This window comes from Monodon monoceros, unplaced genomic scaffold (genome assembly GCF_005190385.1).
Source record: "Monodon monoceros isolate NGI ecotype Baffin Bay Population unplaced genomic scaffold, NGI_Narwhal_1 Super_Scaffold_19, whole genome shotgun sequence".
In the NCBI taxonomy this organism is placed as follows: Eukaryota; Metazoa; Chordata; class Mammalia; order Artiodactyla; family Monodontidae; genus Monodon; species Monodon monoceros.
In genome coordinates, this window is record NW_021703775.1 from 16758861 (window position 1) to 16769176 (window position 10316).

Sequence of the window (10316 nt, forward strand, 5' to 3'; positions counted from 1 at the left end):
GATGCCCACTCTCATTGGTGAGAATGATCTTCTTTACTCTGTCAACAGATTCAAATGGTAGTTTCTTCTAGAAACCACCTCAGAGACACACCCAGAAATAATGTTTTACCAACTATCTGAGCATCCCTGAACCCAGTAAAGTTGTCTTATAAAATTAATTTTCATGATCACCATACATAAAAATATAAATACAAAAGTGATTACAGAGTTAGCTTAGAATTTTGAAATTTTAATGTAGATGTGAGGCCTCAATTACATTGCTTAGTTTCTTTGTGATATAGTTTGTTCATTCGTAAAACAGATTAAACAAAAACACTGATTTCATCAGTTTTTAATGAAATTTAAATAAGTCCTATGTAAGAATCCATACTTATATTGTTATATATGTATTTACCAAATGCAAAACATTTTTATTTCATATAAAAAACATAGACTATATACAGTCTTATTTTTATTATTATATCTTATTTATTATCAATATGTAATAAATACACTCAATTATATATTTAAAGTTATTACACTATCTGTTTAACTTCAAATAATGTTTTTTATGGATATGTTTCTATACTCAGGTAAAATCATCCTTTCTATCCTGTTAACTGTTTTGGATGAAGCATCTTTTACTTTGCATAGAATTTACTCTATTACCTTTCCTTTTATCATGACAGATATTTGTCAAGAAATGAATGATTGGGTAAATTAGTGAATAAAACTTCATTTACACATGATTTACTATAAATTAGAATTTATAAAATGGTGCCTCACCAGAATTTTAATTTTCAGTGTACCAAGGGGATTTCATCATTCCTTTTTGTTTTCTCCCTTATGTAGAAGTCCAAATGCACAAATCCTAAGGGTAACCAGCATTGCTTCAGTGTATTCTCGTGGAAATTAAGGGATCAATATGTAACTCCCTTTCTACTTTGCCCATGTTCAGACATGAGTGAGAGAAATTCAAGAGGCAGGAAACAAGCAATTGGAGATCACTAGTTTACGTGCGGCATTGTTGAGGCTATACTGGAGGGCATGACTCAAATCTCATTAAAGGGCTTGTTAACAGTTGAGCTTATCTCCCCAAACTAAGTCAGGGGATGCCCCAGGAACTTTAATGCTGGGCTGAGAGCAGGTGAGCTTGCTTCTCATGTGCAGTGGGATTCCAAAAGATGGGTAAAGAAATATGCTGAGCCATAAAGCTTAGCTTCTCTCCTCAACTCACAAAAGTAAAGAGTCATTTCTTTCTCCAGGGGGAGAAGAAGAAGGAAAAGTCTTCCCTGTGACTGTAATGCATCTTATCACGTGGAAATGTGAAGCCACAAGAAATAAGTTCCTTTCCTTTTCCCAATATTTTTGATATCTTACAAAAAGTAAGTGATATAAGTTCTTTAAAATGGAAAGGACATGAATCAATTTTTATAAGCCAATTGATATTATATAACAATTTCAGAAAAGACTTTACTCAGAAATATTCTTGGCAATTCTTAATAAAAGACTAGAACTGGAAAGTACATCTGAGTATGATTTTCCTTTCTGTTGACAGTGGACTTTAAATTTTTCATTGTAACTGGTCTGCCAGTTTCCTTAACCTAGCAGTTGTTTATTTGCTAGACCTATCTTTTCTTTTTATTTTATTTTACATTTTTCTCCACAGTGTTTTTCATGAATTTTATATGAAGTGTCTTTCCCCTCCATAGTAAGCCATTATGAATAAATCCAGAAAGTTGCTGTCTGTCGTGAGACATCTACATGGCTGTTATGTGCAAATGCCATTTTTATGTGTCATGTAGAATTATTAGGTAGTGATATGGTCACATGTAAATGATATTTATAGAGTTATTTTTTCCAAATGAGACTGTCTTCAAAATTGTTAATAATTTAACAACTAAGGAATTACTTAACATTCTTAGAAGCTGCTAGATGACTTCCAAATATTACACAAGATAATTTCTTTCTCTTTAACTACTTCCCATTACAATTTTCCCTTCCCTTTTCCAAAGGATGATATTATTATTTTTGAAAGAGAGAGATAAAAAATAAAACCTGCCTCCCCTCTTCTTAGACTCATCTATGTATTTGACTGGTTAACGAAAAATCAATTAGCCAATAATACAAAGTACATGAATATTTCAATCATTGTTTAACACTGTCTGTTTATTAAGTAAGGAGGTTTTAAAAAATAATTAACTACTTGGGTTCCACTGCAGCCTTGATCATGTCAGAACTCCTGGATTGTTTCAGCTGCTCAGACATGATTTTTAAGTCTGCTTTAAATATAAGGAATATATCTCCAAATGCTAATAAACAACAGGGGTTATTGACCTGAGAAACTGTCTTAGTGAAGCATTTAAAAGTTCTTCCAATGTTATTTCCAATTCTTCATCTTTACTCTTTTAAATGAACTGTTAACTACCCTCTCCATAGGTCTCACAATGTTTTCTTCTAGTTCTTCTGCAAACATAATTATTTACAGATTCCCACCTCTATATTTCCAAATCCTATTATTCATTTAACTCTTAATAATTTTATTCATTTTTTCATGGGAATTTCATTTGTCCTTATTTTAAAGAATAAATTTATGATATAGAAGTTGTTATTAATTCTATCTATACCTTTTGATCTGATAATAAATAATTTTGGAATATATTCTGTATTTTCACTTATGATTAACACATATTTTTAAAAAGTATGCTGCATAAGGCATGGAACACATAGGTCTAAAAGATGAACAATGAGTGAATGAACAATGATATAATGAACAATGAACAAAATATAAATCCAGGTTTCTGACCAGTGGTAAATAGGTAATGAAAAAGCAGAAGATAGAACTGCATATTCAAAATAATAATAGAGAAGGTGGGGCCAAGACAGCACAGTGAGTGGGTCCTGAGCTCACCTCCTCCCACAGACACACCAAAATTACAACATAAAGAGCAACACTGTCTGAGAACACATAACAATAGCATAACAGTTTTTCTACAATTAAGGACACAAAAACAAACAAACAAACAAAAAACATCCAGACAGGTACGAGGGGTAAAGATATAATCTAGTCAAGACCCACACTCTGGTGGGTGACCAACAAGTGAAAGGTAATATCACAAACACAGAGGTCTTTCCTAAGGAGCAAATGGTTTGAGCCCCACCTTGGGCACCCAAGCCCTGGGGATCAGCACTGGGAAGACGACCTCCCTGGTTTTACAACCAGCAAGGCTTACATCCAGGAGATCCAAAGAGCTGTAGGAAACCAAGGCTCCACTCTTAAGGGGCTTTCATACAATCTCACTTGCTACACATCTGAACACAGAGACCGCAGATTGAAAAGTGCACGTGCTCTTGCAGGTCTACCAAGACTGCCCCCGCATACCATGTAGCCCATACCAGGCACCCACTCCAGCCACCCCCAACCAAGGTGGCAACTCTCAGTGGGCACTGGCTTGTGCCAGGCTCCACCTCCATCCATCCCCCCATCCACCAAAGCAGTGGCCCCCAGCACACCCTGAGAAAAGCCCCAGCCCATACCTGAATCAGCTCCAGCCCTCCTGCTAAAGCCACTAGGTATACACACTCTGTATAGGGACATTCCTACACAAGGACACACCTTCAAGACTGGGAGAGGAAAATCTTTTCCCTAATTCATAGAAAGAAACACAGAAAGTCAAACACAATTAGAAGACATAGGGATTTGTTCCAAACAAAAGAATAAAATAAAACGGTAAAATAAGCAAAAAACAAACAAAAACTAACTGATGAAACAGAAAAAAGTAATTGACCTGATAAAGAGTTCAAAGCACCAGTCATAAAAATGTTCATGAAACTCAGGAGAAGAATGGAGAAACATACTGAGAATTTCAACAAAGAACCAATCAGAGGTGCAGAACCCATTAACTGAAATGAAAACTACACTAGAGGAAACCAACAGCAAATTAGACAATGCAGAATAATGTGTAAACAACCTGGAAAGCATAGTACTTTAAATCACCCAGAGAGTAGCGTCGATATATATACACTACCAAATGTAAAATAGATAGCTATTGGGAAGCAGCTGCCTTGCACAGGGAGATCAGCTCGGTGCTTTGTGACCAGCTAGAGGAGTGGGATAGGGAAGGTGGGAGGGAGAGGCAAGAGGGAGGAGATATGGGGATATATGTATACATATAGCTGATTCACTTTGTTGTACAGCAGAAACTAACACAATTGTAAAGCAATTATACTCCAACAAAGATGTTAAAAAGAAACACTAAAAGAAAAAAATAGCAAAAATTTAAAAAATGATTTTTAAAAATTGAGAATAGTTAAGTTTTTTGTTTGTTTGTTTTAATCCATTCAGTCACTCTATGTCTCTGATTGAAGCATTTATTTAACATTTAAAGTAATTATTAATAGGTATGTACTTATTGCCATTTTGTTTCTTGTTTTCTGGTTGTTTTTTAGTTTATTTTTGTTCCTTCTTTTTTTGCTCTCCTTCCTTGTGATTTTATGACTAGCTTTACTGCTATGTTTGGATTCCCTTTTCTTTTTTGTGTATGTACCTGTTATAGATTTTTAGTTTCTGATTATCATGAGGTCCATATATAAAAAATATGGAATGATTCCCAAATTTGCATGTCATACTGCACAGAGGCCATATTTATCTTCTTTGTACGATACCAATTTACTAAATGTGCTGTAGAATCTAACACTGAAGAGGTTTCTTGAGTTAATTTTGAGTGAGCAAAGTAAGACGCAAAAGAGTGTGAGTTTATCTATTGCTGCTTAAAAAGTCGCTTCAAAATTTAGTGTCTTGAGGAGACAATAATTATACACTCTTGGTCAGATTTCTCTTGATTAGATTCTATAATAACTGAGTTGTATATAAAAGAAGAACATATGGAGTGAGAGAAACATTTGCAAACTATATATATGATAAGAAGTTAATATCCAAAATATGCAACAAAGTTATACAACTCAATAACAACAACAACAACAAAATCAACTTGATTTTAAAATGGTCAGAGTACTTGAATAGACATTGTTCAAAGAAGACATACAAATAGCCATCTACATGAAAAGGTATGAACATTTCTAATATCAGGGAAATGTAAATCAAAAGCTCACATCTGTTAGGGTGGTTATTATCAAAAAGACAAGAGATAGCAAATGTTGGCAATAATGTGCAGAAACAGGAACCCTGATACAGTGTTTGTGGAAATGAAAATTGGTGTATTCAATATGAAAAACAATATGGGTGGTGGTCAAAATATTAAAACAGAAATACCATATGATCTAGCAATTCCATTAGAAATTAAATCACTATTCTGAAGATATATCTTCACTCCCATGTCTGTTGCAGCATTATTCAGAATAACCAAAATATGGAAACAATCTAAATAACATAAGTGTCCACTGGTGTATGAATGATTAAAGAAAATGTGAAATATATGTACATATAATGGAATATTATTGTGCCATAAAAAGAAGAAAACTGCCATTTGGAAAAACATGAATGGGTCTTCAGGGAATACGCTAAGTGAATCAAGTCAGTCAGAGAAAGAAGAATAATGTATGATCTCACTTATAGGTGGAATCTGAAAACATCAAACTTACAGAAACAGTAGAATCGTGGTTGCCAGGGAGTGAGGGGTGAAGGAAATGAGGAGAAGCTGGTGAAATAGTACAGGCTTGCAAGTATAAGATTCATAAATTCTGGGATGTAAGGTACAGCATGGTGACTATAATTAACAGTAACATATTGTACTCTTGAAAGTGGCTATGAGAGTAGAGCTTTCCCATTCCCACCATAACAACAATAAAATGGAATTAGTGTGAGTTGAAGGATGTGTTAACTAACCTTATTGTGGTAAACATTTTGGTGTCAAATCATCATGTTGTACACCTTAAACTTACACAAGGTTATATATCAATTATGTCTCAATAAAGCTGAAGAATAAATGTGTTTTTTTTCCCTTGGAGTCTTCAGCTAAAATGGCTGGAGAAACATTTGTACTTGAACATCATGTTAAACTACTGGGGAAAGAACTGACTTCATGCCAATATTCAGTTTTCCCTGAAAGAATAAGCAATCATGGCATGATCTCCACTCACTAACTACTCTTACATTTCAGGAACATTTTACAGTCTTTTTTAAAACACAAGTAGAGGAGCTTCAAGATAGCAGAAGAGTAAGACACGGAGATCACCTTCCTCCCCAAAACTACATCAAAAATACATCTACACGTGGAATAACTCCTACAGAACACCTACTGAACGCTGGCAGAAGACCTCAGACCTCCCAAAAGGCAAGAAACTCCCCACGTACCTGGGTAGGGTAAAAGAAAAAAGAAAAAACAGAGACAAAGAATAGGGACAGGACCTGCACCAGTGGGAGGGAGCTGTGAAAGAGGAAGGGTTTCCACACACTAGAAGTCCCTTCACAGGCAGAGACCGAGGGTGGTGGTGGTGGTGGGGGGAGTTTCGGCGCTGTGGAGGAGAGCACAGCAACAGGGGTGTGGAGGGCAAAGCAGAGATTCCTGCACAGATAATTGGTGCCCAACAGCACTCACCAGCCCGAGAGGCTTCTCTGCCCACCCGCCGGGACGGGTGGGGGCTGGGCGTTGAGGCTTGGGCTTCGGTCTATTCCCAGGGAGAGGACTGGGGTTGGCTGCGTGATCACAGCCTGCAGGGAGCTAGTGCATCACAGCTAGCCGGGAGGGAGTCCAGGAAAATGTCTGGAGCTGCTGAAGAGGCAAGAGACTTTTTCTTGCCTCTTTGTTTCCTGGTGCGCAAGGAGAGGAGATTAAGAGCGTCACATAAAGGAGCTCCAGAGACGGGCAAGAGCTGCGGCTATCAGCACGGACCCTGGAAAGGGGCCTGAGACACTAAGGCTGCTGCTGCCACCACCAAGAAGCCTGTGTGCAAGCACAAGTCACTATCCCTATCTCCCCTCCCGGAAGCCTGTGCAGCCCACCACTGCCAGGGTCCCAGGATCCAGGGACAACTTCCCAGGGAGAACGAATGGCGCACCTCAGGCTGGTGCAACGTCACACCTGCCTCTATCCCTGCAGGCTCTTCCTGCATCTCTACCCCTCCGACCCCCTGGCCTGAGTAAGCCAGAATCCCCAAAGCAGCTGCCTCTTTAACCCCATCCTGTCTGGGTGGGGAACAGAGGCCCTCAGGCGACCTACAGGCAGAAGCGGGTCCAAATCCAAAGCTGAACCCTGGGAGCTGTGCAAACAAAGAAGAGAAAGGGAAATTATGCCCAGCAGCCTCAGGAGCTACACAATCTCCACAATCAACCTGATCTCCAAAATCAACCTGATGTACCCTGCATCTGAGGAATACCTGAATAGACAACAAATCATCCAAAATTGAGGAGGTGGACTTTGGGAGCAATGGTATATATTTTTGTCTCCTTTTTGTCTTTTTGTGAGTGTGTATGTGTATGCTCCTTTGTGTGATTTTGTCTGTATAGCTTTGTTTTTACCATTTGTCCTAGGGTTCTGTCTGTCCAATATGTTTTTTTATTACTTAAAAAAAATGTTTTCTTAATAATTATTTTTTATCTTAATAACTTTATTTTATTTTATTTTACTTTATTTTATTTTATCTTCTTCTTTCTTTCTTTCTTTTTTTTTTCTCCCTTTTATTTTGAGCCATGTGGAGGACAGGCTGTTGATGCTCCAGCCAGGCATCAGGCTGTGCCTCTGAGGTGGGAGAGCCAAGTACAGGGCACTGGTCCACAAGAGACCTCCCAGCTCCATGTAATATCAAACGGCAAAAATCTCCCACAGATCTCCATCTCAACACCAAAACCCAGCTTCCCTCAAAGACCAGCAAGCTACAGTGCAGGACACCCTATTCCAAAAAACTAGCAAGACAGGAACACAGCCCCACCCATTAGCAGAGAGGCTGCCTAAAATCATAATAAGGCCACAGACACCCCAAAACACACCACCAGATGTGGACCTGCCCAACAGAAGGACAAGATCCAGCTTCATCCACCAGAACACAGGCACTAGTCCCCTCCACCAGGTAGGCTACACAACCCACTGAACCAACATTAGCCACTGGGGACAGACACCAAAAACAATGGGAACTACGAACCTGTAACCTGCAAAAAGGAGACCCCAAACACAGTAAGTTAAGCAAAATGAGAAAGAGAAACAAACAGCACATGAAGGGGCAAGGCAAAAACCCAGCAGACCTAACAAACAAAGAGGAAATAGGCAGTCTACCTGAAAAAGAATTCAGAATAATGATAGTAAAGAGGACCCAAAATCTTGGAAATAGAATGGAGGAAATACAAGAAATATTTAACAAGGAACTAAAAGAACTAAAGTGCAAACAAACAGAGATGAACAACACAATAAATGAAATTAAAAATTTTCTAGAAGGGATCAATAGCAGAATAACTGAGGCAGAAGAACAGATAAGTGACCTGGAAGACAAAATAGTGGAAATAACTACTGCAGAGGAGAATAGAGAAAAAAGAATGAAAATAATTGAGGACAGTCTCAGAGACCTCTGGGACAACATTAAACACACCAACATTCAAATTATAGGGGTCCCAGAAGAAGAAGAGAAAAAGAAAGGGACTGAGAAAATATTTAAAGAGATTATAGTTGAAAACTTCCCTAATATGGGAAAGGAAATAGTTAATCGAGTCCAGGAAGCACAGAGTGTCCCATATAGGAAAAATCCAAGGAGAAACATGCCAAGACACATATTAATCAAACTATCAAAAATTAAATACAAAGAAGAAATATTAAAAGCAGTAAGGGAAAAACAATAAGTAACACATAAGAGAATCCCCATATGGTTAACACCTGATCTTTCAGCACAAATTCTGCAACCCAGAGGTGAGTGGCAGAACACATTTAAAATGATGAAAGAGAAAAACATACAAACAAGATTACTCAACCCAGCAAGGATCTCATTCAGATTTGACGGATAAATTAAAAGCGTTACAGATGAGCAATAGCTAAGAGAATTCAGCACCACCAAACCAGCTTTACAACAAATGCTAAAGGAACTTCTCTAGGCAGGAAACACAAGAGAACAAAAGGACCTACAATAATAAACCCAAAACAATTAAGAAAATAGTAAAAGGAACATACATATCGATAATTATCTTAAATGTAAATGGATTAAATGCTGCAACCAAAAGACATAGACTGGCTGAATGGATACACAAACAAGACCCATATATATGCTGTCTACAAGAGATCCACTTCAGACCTAGGGACACATACACACTGAAAGTGAGGAGATGGAAAAATATATTTCATGCAAATGGAAATCAAAAGAAAGCTGGAGTAGCAATTATCATATCAGACAAAATAGACTTTAAAACAAAGACTGTTATAAGAGACAAAGAAGTACACTACATAATGATAAAGGGATCAATCCAAGAAGAAGATATAACAATTGTAAATATTTATGCACCCAATACAGGAGCACCTCAATACATAAGGCAAATACTAACAGCCATAAAAGGGGAAATTGACAGTAACACAATCATAGTAGGGGACTTTAACACCTCATTTTCACCAATGGACAGATCATCCAAAATGAAAATAAATAAGGAAACACAAGCTTTAAATGTTACATTAAACAAGATGGACTTAAGTGATATTTACAGGATACTCCATCCAAAAAAAAAAACAGAATACACATTCTTCTCAATTGCTCATGAAACATTCTCCAGGATAGATCATATCTTGGGTCACAAATCAGGTCTTGGTGAATTTAAGAAAATTTAAATTGTATCAAGAATCTTTTCCAGCAACAACGCTATGAGACTATATATCAACTACAGGAAAAAATCTGTAAGAAATAAAAACACATGGAGGCTAAAGAACACACTGCTTAATAACCAAGAGATCACTGAAGAAATCCAAGAGGAAATCAAAAAATACCTAGAAACAAATGACAATTAAAACACAATGACCCCAAACCTATGGAATACAGCAAAAGTGTTCTATGAGGGAAGTTTATAGCTATACAAGCCTACCTTAAGAATCAACAAACATCTCAAATAAATAACCAAACATTACACCCAAAGCAATTAGAGAAAGAAAAAACAAAAAAAAAAAACATCCAAAGTCAGCAGAAGGAAAGAAATCACAAAGATGAAATCAGAAATAAATGAAAAAGAAATGAAGGAAACAATAGCAAAGGTCAATAAAACTAAAAGCTGGTTCTTTAAGAAGATGAACAAAATTGATAAACCATTAGCCAGACTCATGAAGAGAAAAAGGGAGAAGACTCAAATCAATAGAATTAGAAATGAAAAAGGGGAATAACAACTGACACTGCAGAAATACAAAGGATCATTAGAGATT

General features: G+C 37.1%; 1 non-coding gene across 1 annotated transcript; it reads right to left on the bottom strand.

The window, feature by feature from the left end:
• Positions 1 to 4571: 4571 nt before the first annotated feature.
• On the bottom strand, positions 4572 to 4676 carry LOC114901191. The gene has a single exon (XR_003795070.1). It is a non-coding gene; the product is annotated as a U6 spliceosomal RNA (small nuclear RNA).
• Positions 4677 to 10316: the final 5640 nt, after the last annotated feature.